Source organism: Oncorhynchus nerka, linkage group LG10 (genome assembly GCF_034236695.1).
Source record: "Oncorhynchus nerka isolate Pitt River linkage group LG10, Oner_Uvic_2.0, whole genome shotgun sequence".
Lineage (NCBI taxonomy): Eukaryota > Metazoa > Chordata > Actinopteri > Salmoniformes > Salmonidae > Oncorhynchus > Oncorhynchus nerka.
Window position 1 is genome coordinate 53,065,898 of NC_088405.1, and position 14,745 is coordinate 53,080,642.

Sequence of the window (14,745 nt, forward strand, 5' to 3'; positions counted from 1 at the left end):
TATGTTCAGCGGATCCTGTTTCATCCAGACCTGCTCCATTTTGTTGGTGTGTGTGGTCTATGTTCAGCGGATCCTGTTTAATCCAGACCTGCTCCATTTTGTTGGTGTATGTGGTCTATGTTCAGCGGATCCTGTTTCATCCAGACCTGCTCCATTTTGTTGGTGTATGTGGTCTATGTTCAGCGGATCCTGTTTCATCCAGACCTGCTCCATTTTGTTGGTGTGTGTGGTCTATGTTCAGCGGATCCTGTTTCATCCAGACCTGGTCCATTTTGTTGGTGTATGTGGTCTATGTTCAGCGGATCCTGTTTCATCCAGACCTGGTCCATTTTGTTGGTGTATGTGGTCTATGTTCAGCGGATCCTGTTTCATCCAGACCTGCTCCATTTTGTTGGTCGTAAAGTTGATCCAATCATGATTATTGCTGTATCTACACCACAACAATACAGCGTTTTAGAACAGCAAGTCATCCTCCTCAAGAACGGTTTAAAACGTGTTACTGTTCTGACCCTCTAGTCTTCGGTTACCTGCATGTGAGGGTCTTTATTAAAAGCAACGGTCGCCCGTCTTTACGATTGTCCATCGTTTGCTATCCTACTGGAAAGATAGCTGAAAGTACAATCAGGTGTCACATTATTTTTAGAGGTCTGTAGTCGCTTACCTCTGTGTCTTAAACTGTGAAGCCAAAAGAAGGCTACAAAGGCTGCTGTTCCCCACAATGACCTCTCACTGTTGTGCTCATCCTCCACTGTGAAACAGATTGTGTTTCTTCATTAACTATCTGCTTGTCTTTGTTTGTTTGTAGCGATGTACAAGAATAGTGTAGAAAACCTATACATTTAACGAGTATGCTACCTACCTATTGGAGTAACTGTAATGTTGACCTGGGTCTGGACCACGTATCTGCTCTGAAAGCCTGAGAATATACAGTTATAGGTTCCTGATTCTCTGGGTTGTGAAGAAGGAGGGATCCGTTGCCCATCAGAACCTGGTCCTGCTCCAGTCTAGCCCGGTCCTCCCAGAGGTTGGAAGTCCATCTGGTTCTGCTGTCGTAGTTTAGGATGACTGTGGGCTCATTAGTCCTGGTGAAGGTCCATGTGAGGGAGAAGTTCTGGAGGTTCTGTGGAGCCATGCAAGGAATGGACAGCTCTTGACTGTCCAATCCATTTCTCTGCATGTTTAAACATCACAAATCCTGTGTCAATGATACCTCTCTCCTTTGTCAACAACCTTCATGACCCCTAAAAAGCACAATATTTAACCATAAATGTCACACTTTTATGAGGCACATATTTAAAGTGCCTTTAAATGTCACTATATCTCTGGACAGGTTGAAGGTTTTCTCTAAAGACACTAAATAGACTGACCAATAATTCCTAGTTCCTGTTCCAAGGAGCATATCAAATACAAGCTTCGTCAGTTCTTGGTAAAATGCCTTTTCAGGCTAAATCTAGGAGAGAACAACTTGCTCACTGTGAATTTTCGTGAGACTTGGTTTTATAAACATAACACTGCATTCCAAGGATGTTGATCCATACCTTGCTGCCTCATAGAGACTGTCCACACCTGGGCCTTGTCTGTAGAGATGACAGAGCAGAAGTAGGTGTGGTCAGAGACATGACCCACGATCCTTACTGTGCTCTCCACTGTGTACAGACCTTTGGAGTCTGGGGTTTTGCTGGTGGAGTTCTGTGTTTCTGGGGCAGACACTGGGTCTGTTGTCCATGCCACCTGAGGGACAGGATAGACGTTCTGAGATGAACAGGAGACGACCTCCCAAGTCATCTCTATTCTCACTGACTGGATGAGAGCTGCAAAATAGAAATAAAGTGTTATTGATAGTGTTGAATAAAGTATGAACCATGAGTGTTCTTTTTATTTTTACATTGATAACATTAGTTCACTAGCCCTCTAGAGTTTCCATGGCCAATCATGGCATATTATTGTAAATCAGTCATGTTTTTTGTTTTATCGAGTGGATGCTTGCATTGTTAGTCTGACAACTTCGGCTTTCATGGAAATATGACCACGGTCCCTATGGAAACATTGTGCGCCCTGTAAACTACTGCCGGCAGGGCCCAGTTAAGTGTTACAGTGGAAAAAGAGTGTTTTATTCCACTCTGCAGTCACGACCATGAGGGTAGACTAATTAATTATAGAACACTAACAAACACTGTCCCAATTTTCAATACTAGGCTCAAGCTTTTATTAAACCCTATAGATCATCACACTCCGCTTGGCTCTCCTAAAGAGGTTTGAAGAACAAATATTACAAAACAAATAAACAGACAAATTTAACATAGGGATATTGGAACAGATGTAGACATGGCTTACAAAGCCTGCCCACTGTGAAATAACAGGTTGAGTCAACGTTGTTTCCACGTCATTTCAACCCCAAAATTGTCATGTGATATTGAAAAAAAGTAATCAACTTTGAACCTAAATCCAATGACAAGGTGATATTTTTTGTTGATTTCACGTTGAAATTGTGTTTAGTTGTCAACTCAAGCAAATGTAAATCAAAACGGTGTCCAGTGGGTGCCAGCTTTTTAATGCTTTACACGTCTGGAGAGAATTTGAAATGTGGAATCATACCGTAGGCAGAAAGAAGGTGGTGAACTGTCTATTGAGAAATGCTGCATGAAAGAGGAATAAACTAGGAGTAGTTATGGACAGGGATCTGCTGTTTGTACCAGTGGATGACTACAGCACCGGTGGGTTTAAACAGGGCAGCATGCAGTCCTCATGGAATAGACAGGTCACAAAGACCTCTGAAAAGCAATGTTTGAAAATTTGAGCCTGCAATTGTCCAATCACTGTTGTGTACGTATCTGATCAAGGGGAATAAATGCCATCTACTGGCCTTTTTTTGGAAAACCACAGCATTTGTCATTTGTGTTTTAACTTGATGAACAAGTGCATTCAGAAAGTAATGAGACCCCTTGACTTTTTTCAAATGTTGTTACGTTACAGCCTTATTCTGAAATTGATTCAATAAAAAATGTTCCTCAATAATATACACACAATACCACATAATGACGAAGCGAATGCAAATGTATTCAAAATAAAAATAAAAGTATTCAGACCCTTTGCTATGAAACTTAAAATTGAGCTCATCCTGTTTCCATCTGTGGGAAAATAAATTGATTGGACATGATTTGGAAAGGCATACGCATGTCTATATATGGTCCCACAGTTGACAGTGCATGTCAAGGCAAAAACCAAGCAATGAGGTCAATGGAATTGTACGGCGAGCTCCGAGACAGGATTGTGTCGGGAAACAACTGGTAAAGGGTAACAAAAAATGCCTGTAGCATTGAAGGTCCCCAAGAACACAGTGGCCTCCAACATTCTTAAATGGAAGAATTTTGGAACCACCAAGATTCTTCCTAGAGCTGGCCGCCTAACCAAACTCAGCAATCGGGGGAGAAGGGCCTTGGTCAGGGAGGTGACCAAGAACCCGATGGTCACTCTGACAGAGCTCCAGAATTCATCTGTGGAGATTGGAGATCCTTCGAGAAGGACAACCATCTCTGCAGCACTCCACCAATCAGGCCTTTATGGTAGAGTGGCCAGGCGGAAACCACTCCTCAGTAAAAGGCACATGACAGCCTGCTTGGAGTTTGCCAAAAGGTACCTAAAGGACTCTCAGACCATGAGAAACAAGTTTCTCTTGTCTGATGAAACCAATATTGAACTCTTTGGCCTGAATGCCAAGCAACATGTCTGGAGGAAACCTGGCACCATCCCTACAGTGAGGCATGGTGGTGGCAGCATCATGCTGTGGGGAGGTTTTTCAGTGGCAGGGACTGGGAGACTAGTCAGGATCGAGGGAAAGATGGACGGAGGAAAGTACAGAGAGATCTTTGATGAAAACCTGCTCCAGAGCGCTCGGGACCTCAGACTGGGGCGAAGGTTGACAGGACAACGACCCAAAGCAAACAGCCAAGAAAATGCAGGAGTTGCTTCGGGACAAGTCTCTGAATGTCATTGAGTGGCCCAGCCAGAACCCAGACTTGAACACAGTCGAAAGTCTCTGGAGAGACCTGTAAATAACTGTGCAGTGACGCTCCTAAGCCAACCTGACAGAGCCTGAGAGGATCTGCAGAGAAAATGGGAGAAACTCCCCAAATACAAGTGTGCCAAGCTTGTAGCATCATATCCAAGAAGACTCAAGGCTGTAATCGCTGCCAAAGGTGCTTCAACCAAGTACTGAGTAAAGGGTCTCAATACTTACAGCACCAGTCAAAAGTTTGGACACACCTTCTCATTCAAGGGGTTTTCTTTATTATTTCTACATTGTAGAATAATAGTGAAGACATCAAAACTAGGAAATAACACATGGAGTAATGTAGTAGCCAAAAAAGTGTTATACAAATCCAAATATATTATAGATTTTAGATTATTCAAAGTAGCCACCCTTTGCCTTGATGACAGCTTTGCACACTCTTGGCATTCTCTCAACCATTTTCATGAGGAATGCTTTTCCAACATGCTTGAAGGAGTTCCCACATATGCTGAGCAGTTGTTGGCTGCTTTTCCTTCACTCTGCGGTCCAACTCATCCCAAACCATCACAATTGGGTTGAGGTTGGGTGATTGTGGAGGCCAGGTCATCTGATGTAGCACTCCATCACTCTCCTTCTTGGTCAAATAGCCCTTGCACAGCCTGGAGGTGTGTTGGTAGTCCCACTAAGCGCAAACCAGATGGGATGGCGTATCACTGCAGAATGTTGTGGTAGCCATGCTGGTTAAGTGTGCCTTGAATTCTAAATAAATCACCGACAGTGTCACCAGCAAAGCACCCCCACACCATCACACCTCCTCCTCCATGCTTCATGGTGGAAACCATACATGCGGAGATCATCCGTTCACCTACTCTGCTTCTCACAAAGACACGGCGGTTGGAACCAAAAATGTCCCATTTGGACTCATCAGACCAAAAGTCAGATTTCCACCGGTAAGTCTCTTCTTCTTATTGGTGTCCTTTGGTAGTGGTTTCTTTTCAGCAATTCGACCATGAAGGCCTAATTCACGCAGTCTCCTCTGAGCAGTTGATGTTGAGATGTGTCTGTTACTTTAACTCTGTGAAGGAATTATTTGGGTTGCAATCTGGGGTGCAGTTAACTCTAATGAACTTAGCCTTTGCAGCAGCAGGTGTAACTCTGGGTCTTCCTTTCCTGTGACGGTCCTCAATGAGAGCCAGTTTCATCATAGCGCATTGCGACTGCAAAGTTCTTGAAATTTTCCGTATTGACTTATCTTCATGTCTTAAAGTAATGATGGACTGTTGTTTTTCTTTGCTTATTTGAGCTGTTCTTGCCATAGCCTAATTTGGTAAAAGACCAAGTCCATACTATCTTCTGTATACCAGCCCTACCTTGTCACAACACAACTGATTGGCTCAAACGCATTGAGGAAAGAAATTCCACAAATTAACTTTTAACAAGGCACACCTGTTAATTGGATTGCATTCCAGGTGACTACCTCATGAAGCTGGTTGAGAGAATGTCAAGAGTGTGCAAAGCTGTCAAGGCAAATGGTGGCTGCATTGAGGAATTGAAAATATAAAATATATTTTTATTTATTCACCACTTTTTTGGTTGCTACATGATTACACGTGTTATTTCATAGTTGTGATGTCTTCAATATTATTCTACAATGTAGAAAGTAGTAAAAATAAATAAAAACCCTTATATGAGTAGGTGTGTCCAAACTTTTGACTGGTACTGTATATACATCTAATATTTCAGCTTTTTATTTGTAATGCGTTTGCAAAAAATGTCTAAAAACATGTTTTTGCTTTGTGGTATTATGTGGTATTGTGTGTAGACTGAAGACGGAAAAAAAACTATTTAATCAATTTTTGAATAAGCTGTAACGTAATAAAATGGCAAAAAAGTCAAGGGGTTTGAAAACTTTCCGAATGCACTGTGTTACATCTTCAGTTGATCTCTTTTTCCTTATTGAAATCAATGGCCAACAGCAAATCCCCATAGAGGTTTTCCTCCCACACTATAATAAGACTGTTGTGCACTAATATGAAAAAAAAGAAGAAAAACAAGTAAACATTTTCGATGTCATCTGATTGAGACTATGTACATATACAATCAAATGTAAAATAAAAGTACGAGCCAACATATTGGCATTGATATTTAATCTGCTGATGTTCAATGAAACGATTTATTAAAGTTATTCATGAATAAATGCACTTCCTTTCCTGCCATTACCTGAGACATTATTCCCAAAGAAATGTCTCTTATCTTTGCTTTGGAAAGTTTCACTGCAGTTCTATCCACTCAACACTATGTACTGGACACTAAATTAAGACACCAATACACAGATACTTGTACATAAATTATTTTATGGGCATTCAAACTTGTTCCTAATAGAGATGTCGCCTATAATGTCCCAATTAGAATACAATGAATCATGATTTGAACTGCTATTATAGCATTTTGTGTCGATATGGATCATTCAAATGTTTCATGTCAGGAGATTCACAGGGCCCCAGTAACGATACCTACTGTGATAAGGTGCATCTAGGTGGTAGGTGTAGGAGTCAGGCTCAGGAGAGCAGGGATGTCTTGAGAAGCATGTTTTAATCCGACAGTCCACCAACACAGGAATGGCATAATCGAAACGGAGGAACAAACAAAGTTCCGACACTCGTACACTTTACGTAACTGTGAAAACAAATAACTGTAAATCCAACCGAACAAACTTAGGCAGGCAACAGGTTACAATTATACACACAGAAATGAACGCAAATGAAACCAGGTGTGAAAAAGAACCAAAGACCAAACAAACAGAAAAGGAAAAAGGGATCGGTGATGGCGAGTAAACCGGCGACGCCGAGCGCCGCCCGAACAGGGAGAGAAGCCACCTTCGGTAGAAGTCGTGACACCTACTTATTTGATTTGATTGTATGTAACCTTTATTTAACTAGGCAACTCATTTAAGAACAAATTCTTATTTACAATGACGGCCTACCAAAAGGCAGGGGGAGAGCTTAGCAATGGCTCTTCCCTGAAATATATCCATAGAGTTTGTTCCGCTTACAAACAGAGAGATAGAGAGAGAGAGAAGCGGTTTAGTCATACTGTACCTTTAGAGTCAGTCATAGACAATATCCTCAGAAAGATCAGGAACACAGTGGCAGGTCCATGTGTCAGCGCCATCTTAGAGAGTCTGTTTCCAGATCTTGAATCCATGTCTCATTGGCTCTTGCTTTGATAAAACAAGGTCTTATTAAGCGAGTAAAACTTTAACCCGCCTACCCATGAATGGACATGATGTGTACACCACAGTGGTTGCACACATAATTACATAAAATAAAACTGCTTTTCAAGAGAGATAGCAGAACATGTCATCTCAAATTGTGTCAAATATAAAGGACAACGTGCCTCTGAGAGTGTGTTTGCATGTGTGCGCGCATGCTTGTGTGTGTGTTACGTTTGAGAGTGCTCCTGAGTATGCACTTTGTTCAACCAATCAAGCTGTTGTTCCATTAACCTGTGCACACTGTAAAAAGTGGGACTGCACTGTTGTTAATCTCAAGTGCTTTTAATGATTGGAATGACCAAAAATTACATTTTGGTTCGTCCAGCCAATTCTATTCAATTTGTCTGAAATCAAATAACAAAAAAATCGTCATACAGTATCAATGTAATTTTTTCCGTTGAATGAAAGCTTCTCAATTCCTTTCAGCACCTCATGCGCATGCACATTGAATAGTGGTGAGGACAATGTAGCAGAGGCAGCTTATCAGAATAGTTGGAGGCGTGGCTTATTGGGGGCGTGGCTTTTTGCCCAGCAGTGAGTGTAAATGTCATTCCAGTTATTGTGGTCTACTCTATTTATTAGCAAAACATAAGCACTGCCAGCAGCTGTAATGACAAGTGGTGACCTGTCATTCAGGGCAGCTGTTGAGCTCACCTGTTTAGCAAAAAATACAGTTGTTGTTTCCTGTTTTGCATGTTATGGATGTCTTAAGGTGAACGCACCAATTTGTAAGTCGCTCTGGATAAGAGCGTCTGCTAAATGACTTAAATGTAATGTAATGTAAAATGTAATGTTATTTTGGCATTAATACGTGTCACATATCAGTTTTCTAACAATGTAAAACAAATCATTGAGTTAATAAAGCCACATACAAACATGGTCTCTGCTTTGCTTTCTTGAGTAAGTCAACTCCAAAATGCAGGTGTTTCAGCCTTGCTCAGTGTTTTCTATGGTGATGGGGCAGCCATCAGAAAAAACAGAGCGTAGGGATTGGTAATGTTCTCTTGATGTGCCGTGATTGGCTCAGTGTTCTGTCACTCATGGGGACACTAAGTCGCCTCAAAATCTACAGGGAGAGCCAGAAAGTTCAAGCCCCTTTGGTGCTGCCATAGATTTATATTGGAAATGCCATTCCAAGAAGGCTCAAGGTCATTGGCCACATGTAAAATGACGTAAAATCACATTATATCACGAAACTTTGATTGGACTGATCATGTCAACATCATACTTTCAAAATCTTAGTTAGGAAGCATTCATCATCATGAATACATTTATTTAATTTTTTATTTGACCTTTATTTAACTAGGCAGGTCAGTTAAGAACAAATCCTTATTTAATCAAGTCAACAATCTATTGGCAAATCATTTTCAAACCTTGTCATATGAAGAGAAATTATAGATAAAACGTATTGGTGCTCATCGGCCTTTGGACATAAACATTACACAACAAGTTGGAAATCACAAATTCAACAACGACTGGTTTGGAAGGAATCAGTGTCTAACTGCAAGCATTGCAAAGCAATCACTAGCCTACTACAGTTTTCGTTGGAGAGGTGTGTGGTCCAAGTCTGGGTTTAAGAGTCTTTTTTACAAGCTTAAAGGATAAACATTCGCATGTAAACACCATGGGCCAGAAAATGTTGAATACATTGGCCATGCTGTCAATCCAGCATGACTTCTGCTAAGTTCAACTGGAAACTCCAAACTGGGAAATCTCAGACTTCAGTGAGGTCAAGACAACTGGTCATCTGTCGGACCTCTTTCTAGAGCTCCGACCTGAAGATCACTGACGTCATGATTCAACTTTGTTTTTTCCGAGTTCCCAGTTGTCTTGAAAGCACCATAAATCCAAAGAATGCCAAACTTTGATGACAGAGTTTGATGACAAAATTTGCCCGCAAGGACTGCTGTGCCATCTTCCTGTTCAAGTGAGCACAAAATGTGTTATTGCATGCTGCTGCATAAATGATGTAATATGCCAGGGAGATATGCATACTGTAGCTAAGAAAGTATTACTAAGTGTGTATTGTGTAGTAAGCTGTTAGTAGCCCATTTGCCTCACCCTAATAATTTGGTCCCTTTCTGTCTTGGTGGTGCACGTGTAGTCTATAGCCTGTTTTAGAGAAATGTCATCATTGAATATTGTAAGAGCTTTCAATTTCTGCTTATATGTCCCCTTTATTTATCCTACGGTTCTGACTTGGTGTACAGGGAGAATACTATAAGAATGGCTCATGTTCTGAATTTTGTCACTGTACATTTCAAAAGAGCTGAACAAATAGTTATATTGACTACGTCCATCTTAGCTCGCTGTTTAATGTCTTAATCGAAATTACGGATTGCCTCTTATCCACTCATCTTTCCCTTATGCCATAGTTTGTACATCTCAATTATCAGTAGAAACCACATTTGTTTATGCAAATCAGTCATATCAGCTATGTTTTTAAAAAAGGCAGTAAATGAGGCTGAATTAACTGTTTCACTGCCAGACAAGGCTCTGCTGATAGCCAGGTGTAGCGATGGTAAGGATTCACTCCATTGTGTCTAAAATCACCACTGGTAATGCATGTGACATTAGAGAGTCAGATAAGGTTTCTGTATTAAGGCAGCAATGCTTAGTTATTATGTTGTGATTACTACATTTGAAAGTCTTCTTTAAAGAATATGTTTGAAAACATTATTTTAAGATATTGAACAAAATGTTATTTCTTAATTTACAAGGAATTGATTCAATTGCTTGTAACCTAGTTGAAGAAATCTGGATCGGTAATTCCTAAGTAAAAAGTGACTTGGAACCAGATTAAAGAACGAGTTGTATTTACATGAAATATTTGTTTGTATTTGTTATTTATTAATTAAATAGGTTACAACTTGAAATATATGTTTATTAATAATCAAATATAACAGTTGACTTTGAATCATATATTTGTTTTCAACAAATGTCGTTTTTGTTTTATAGAGAAAACCTAACTCATTTACTTGTAACCAGTTTAACCATTTTTTTTTAGGTTGACCTAAGGTGTCCTTTTTTACAGTGCACCTCCCAAACCACTGTCTGCTTCAGTACACATTACACACTACTCCATTAAACCAGGCTACAGTAATTGAGTTCACAGACCAATCAACCATGCAGCGTGTGCCATAAAAACTGCCTGAGAGTAAGTGTGTGTCTGGCCTTTGTTTACCTTTTAAAAAAGGTTGCTGGCATTTAACCTCTTTCCCAAATTGTGAATTCCTCCATGTGAAATCACACCACATAAGGAAAAGTACAGAAATATATGATTTATTTACATTAATATATATGGTACCATAAGCACTGCCACAGAAGTGCTGACACTGCAGGAATCATTCACAGCATGTTACACCAGTAATTGGAAATATCATGGTAATTTTACTTTTAATATACATCCTATATTACCTGCAGTGGCTCATCTGGCTGCGATGGTGACCTGGGTTTGAACCATGTGTCTGTTCTGGAAGCCTGAGGATGTACAGGTGTAGGTTCCTGTGTGTTCCTGACTCTCTGGGTTGTTAATTAAGAAGGAGGGCTCCATTTCACATCAGAACCTGGTCCTGCTCCAGTCCAGCCCTCCCAGAAGTTACAGGTCAGTCTGGTTCTGCTGTGGTAGGTTCATTGGTTCGGGTGAAGGTCCACGTGAGGGAGAAGTTCTGGAGGTTCTGTGGAGTAATGCAGGGGGTGGACAGCACTTAGCCTGCCACTCCAATACATTCCTCTGAAATAGAGACACATTCACCCAAAGTGTCACAGGCTGGTTTTGTCCAACTTTTGGGGCCTTAATATTGTTATGGTGGAAAAATGGGTGAAGGATCAGGATACCTGTCTGCTTTATGGAGGTGCTCCACACCTGGGCCTTGTCTGCAAAGATGACCAAACAGAAGTAGGGGTAGTCAGAGACATTACCCAGGATCCTCACTCTGCTCTCCAATGTGTACAGACCTTTGGAGTCGAGGGTTTTGATGGTGTTTTTGTTCTGTAGTGTTTTTGGGGCAGATCAAATGTTTGGGGTCACTTAGAAATATCCTTGTTTTCCATGCAAACATACATGAAAAAAGTTGCAAAATTAATAGGAAATATAGTCAAGACGTTGACAAGGTTATAAATAATGATTTTGAATTGAAATAACAATTGTGTCCTTCAAACTTTTCTTTCGTCATAGAATCCTCCATTTGCAGAAATTACAGCCTATTCTAGTTGTCAGTTTGTTGAGGTAATCTGAAGAGATTTCACCCCATGCTTCCTGAAGCACCTCCCACAAGTTGGATTGGTTTGATGGGCACTTCTTACGTATCATACGGTCAAGCTGCTCCCACAACCGCTCAAAGGGGTGAGAGCCGGTGACTGTCCTGGCCACTCCATTACAGACAGAATACCAGCTGACTGCTTCTTCCATAAATAGTTCTTACATAGTTTAGAGCTGTGATTTGGGTCATTGTCTTGTTGTAGGAAGAAATTGGCTTCAATTAAGCGCCGGCCACAGGGTATGTCATGGCATTGCAAAATGGAGTGATAGTCTTCCTTCTTCAAGATCCCTTTTACCCTGTACAAATGTCCCACTTTACCACCACCAAAGCACCCCCCAGACCACCACATTGCCTCCACCATGCTTGACAGAGGTCGTCAAGCACTCCTCCAGCATCATTTCATTTTTTTCTGCGTCTCACGAATGTTCTTCTTTGTGATCCGAACACCTCAAACTTAGATTAACCTGTCCAGTGTCTGTTTTCTTTTGCCCATCTTAATCTTTTTATTTTTATTGGCCAGTCTGAGATATCGTTTTTTCTTTGCAACTCTGCCTAGAAGGCCAGCATCCCGGAGTCGCCTCTTCACTGTTGACGTTGAGACTGGTGTTTTGCGGGTACTACACTCAGCCAAAAAAAAGAAATGTCCCTTTTTCAAAGATAATTCTTTTAAAAATCCAAATAACTTCACAGATCTTCACTGTAAAGGGTTTAAACACTGTTTCCCATGCTTGTTCAATGAACCATAAACAATGAATGAACATGCACATGTGGAACGGATGTTAAGACACTAACAGCTTACAGACTGTAGGTAATTAAGGTCACAGTTATGAAAACTAAGGCCTTTCTACTGACATTGAAAACTTTGAAAACACCAAAAGAAAGATGCCCAGTGTCCCTGCTCATCTGCGTGAAGGTGCCTTAGGCATGCTGCAAGGAGGCATGAGGACTGCAAATGTGGCCAGGGCAATAAATTACAATGCCCATACTGTGAGACGCCGAAGACAGGGAGACAGGACGGACAGCTTATCGTCCTCGCAGTGGTAGACCACGTGTAACACCTGCACAGGATCGGTACATCCGAACATCACACCTGCGGGACAGGTACAGGATGGCAACAACAACTGCCCGAGTTACACCAGGAACGCACAATCCCTCCATCAGTGCTCAGACTGTCCGTAATAGGCTGAGAGAGGCTGGACTGAGGGCTTGTAGGCCTGTTAGGCAGATCCTCACCAGACATCACCGGCAACAACGTCGCCTATGGGCACAAACACACCATCGCTGGACCAGACAGGACTGGCATAAAGTGCTCTTCACTGACGAGTCAAGGTTTTGTCTCACCAGGGGTGATGGTCAGATTCGCGTTTATCGTCAAAGGAATGAGTGTTCCACCGAGGCCTGTATGTACACTGGAGCGGGAACGATTTGGAGGTGGAGGGTCCATCATGGCCTGGGGCGGTGTGTCACAGCATCATCAGACTGAGCTTGTTGTCATTGCAGGCAATCTCAACTCTGTGCATTACAAGGAAGACATCCTCCTCCCTCATGTGTTACCCTTCCTGCAAGCTCATCCTGACATGACCCTCCAGCATGACAATGCCACCAGCTATACTGCTCGTTCTGTGCGTGATTTCCTGCAAGACAGGAATGTCAGTGTTCTGCCATGGCCAGCGAAGAGCCCGGACCTCAATCCCATTGAGCACATCTGGGACCTGTTGGATCAGAGGACGAAGGCTAGAGCCATTCCCCCCAGAAACTTGCAGGTGCCATGGTGGAAGAGTGTGGTAACATCTCACAGCAAGAACTGGCAAATCTGGTGCAGTCCATGAGGAGGAGATGCACTGCAGTAATTAATGCAGCTGGTGGCCACACCAGATACTGACTGGTACTTTTGATTTTGACATCCCCTTTGTTCAGGGACACATTATTCCATTTCTGTTAGTCACATGTCTGTGGAACTTGTTAAGTTTAAGATGAAAATAAATGCAGTTGACAGTGAGAGAACATTTCTTTTTTTGTTTATTTAATGAAGCTGCCAGTTGAGGACTTGTGAGGTGTCTGTTTCTCAAACTAGACACTCTAATGTACTTGTCCTCTTGCTCAGTTGTGCACCGGGGCCTCCCACCCCTCTTTCTATTCTGGTTAGAGCTAGTTTGCGCTGTTCTGTGAAGGTAGTAGTACACAGCGTTGTACGAGATCTTCAGTTTCTTGGCAATTTCTTGCATGGAATGGCCTTCATTTCTCAGAACAAGAATAGACTGATGAGCTTCAGAAGAGTTCTTTGTTATTGGCCATTTTGAGCCTGTAATCGAACCCACAAATGCTGATGCTCCAGATACTCAACTAGTCTAAAGAATGCCAGATTTATTGCTTCTTTAATCAGCACAACAGTTTTCAGCTGTGCTAAAAATTGCAAAAGGGTTTTCTAATGATCAATTAGCCTTTTAAAATTATAAACTTGGATTAGCTAACACAACTTTCCATTGGAACACAGGAGTGATGGTTGCTGATAATGGGCCTATGTAGATATTCCATTAAAAAAATCTGCCGTTTCCAGCTACATTAGTCAGTTATAACATTAACCATGTCTACACTGCATTTCTGATCAATTTTATGATATTTTAATGAACAAAAAATGTGCTTTTCTTTCAAAAACAAGGGAATTTCTAAGTTACCCCAAACTTTGGAACAGTAGTGTTAGATATTCCATTAAATATCTGCCGTTTCCAACTATAATATTCATTTACCACTTTAACAATGTCTACACTGCATTTCTGATCAATTTTATGTTTTTTTAATGGGCAAAATAATTGGCTTTTCTTTCAAAAACAAGGACATTTCTAAGTGACCCCAGACTTTGGAACGGTAGTGTATATACCCTCATCTGAAACATCTACACTCCTGAGTAGGACTGATTTATTTACATGAAAAGGCTGGTCTTTAAACAAAGATGTATTTCCACTGAAATGTTCAGTCTGAAATTGTAACTAGTCAATGTCATCGTAGTAGCTATGGACGGGTGTTTGCTGTCTGTACCAATGAATCACCTTGTCTTCATTTCGTTTGAAGCTACATGGCAGCACACAGTCCTCAGAGTAGAGACAGGTCACCAGAGAGACAAGACATGGCCTTTTTTAAAATAATGCCTACATATTCTTTAATAGAAGTTTAGATTCCAGAGGATAATGTTATATAATTGC

The 14,745-nt window shown here is 41.3% G+C and overlaps 2 pseudogenes; both read right to left on the reverse strand.

Annotated features, from left to right (window-relative positions):
• Window positions 1-851: 851 nt before the first annotated feature.
• Window positions 852-7,180, reverse strand: LOC115134937 (uncharacterized; annotated as a pseudogene).
• A 3,394-nt stretch (window positions 7,181-10,574) lies between these two features.
• LOC135573711 (uncharacterized) lies at window positions 10,575-11,694 on the reverse strand (annotated as a pseudogene).
• Window positions 11,695-14,745: the final 3,051 nt, after the last annotated feature.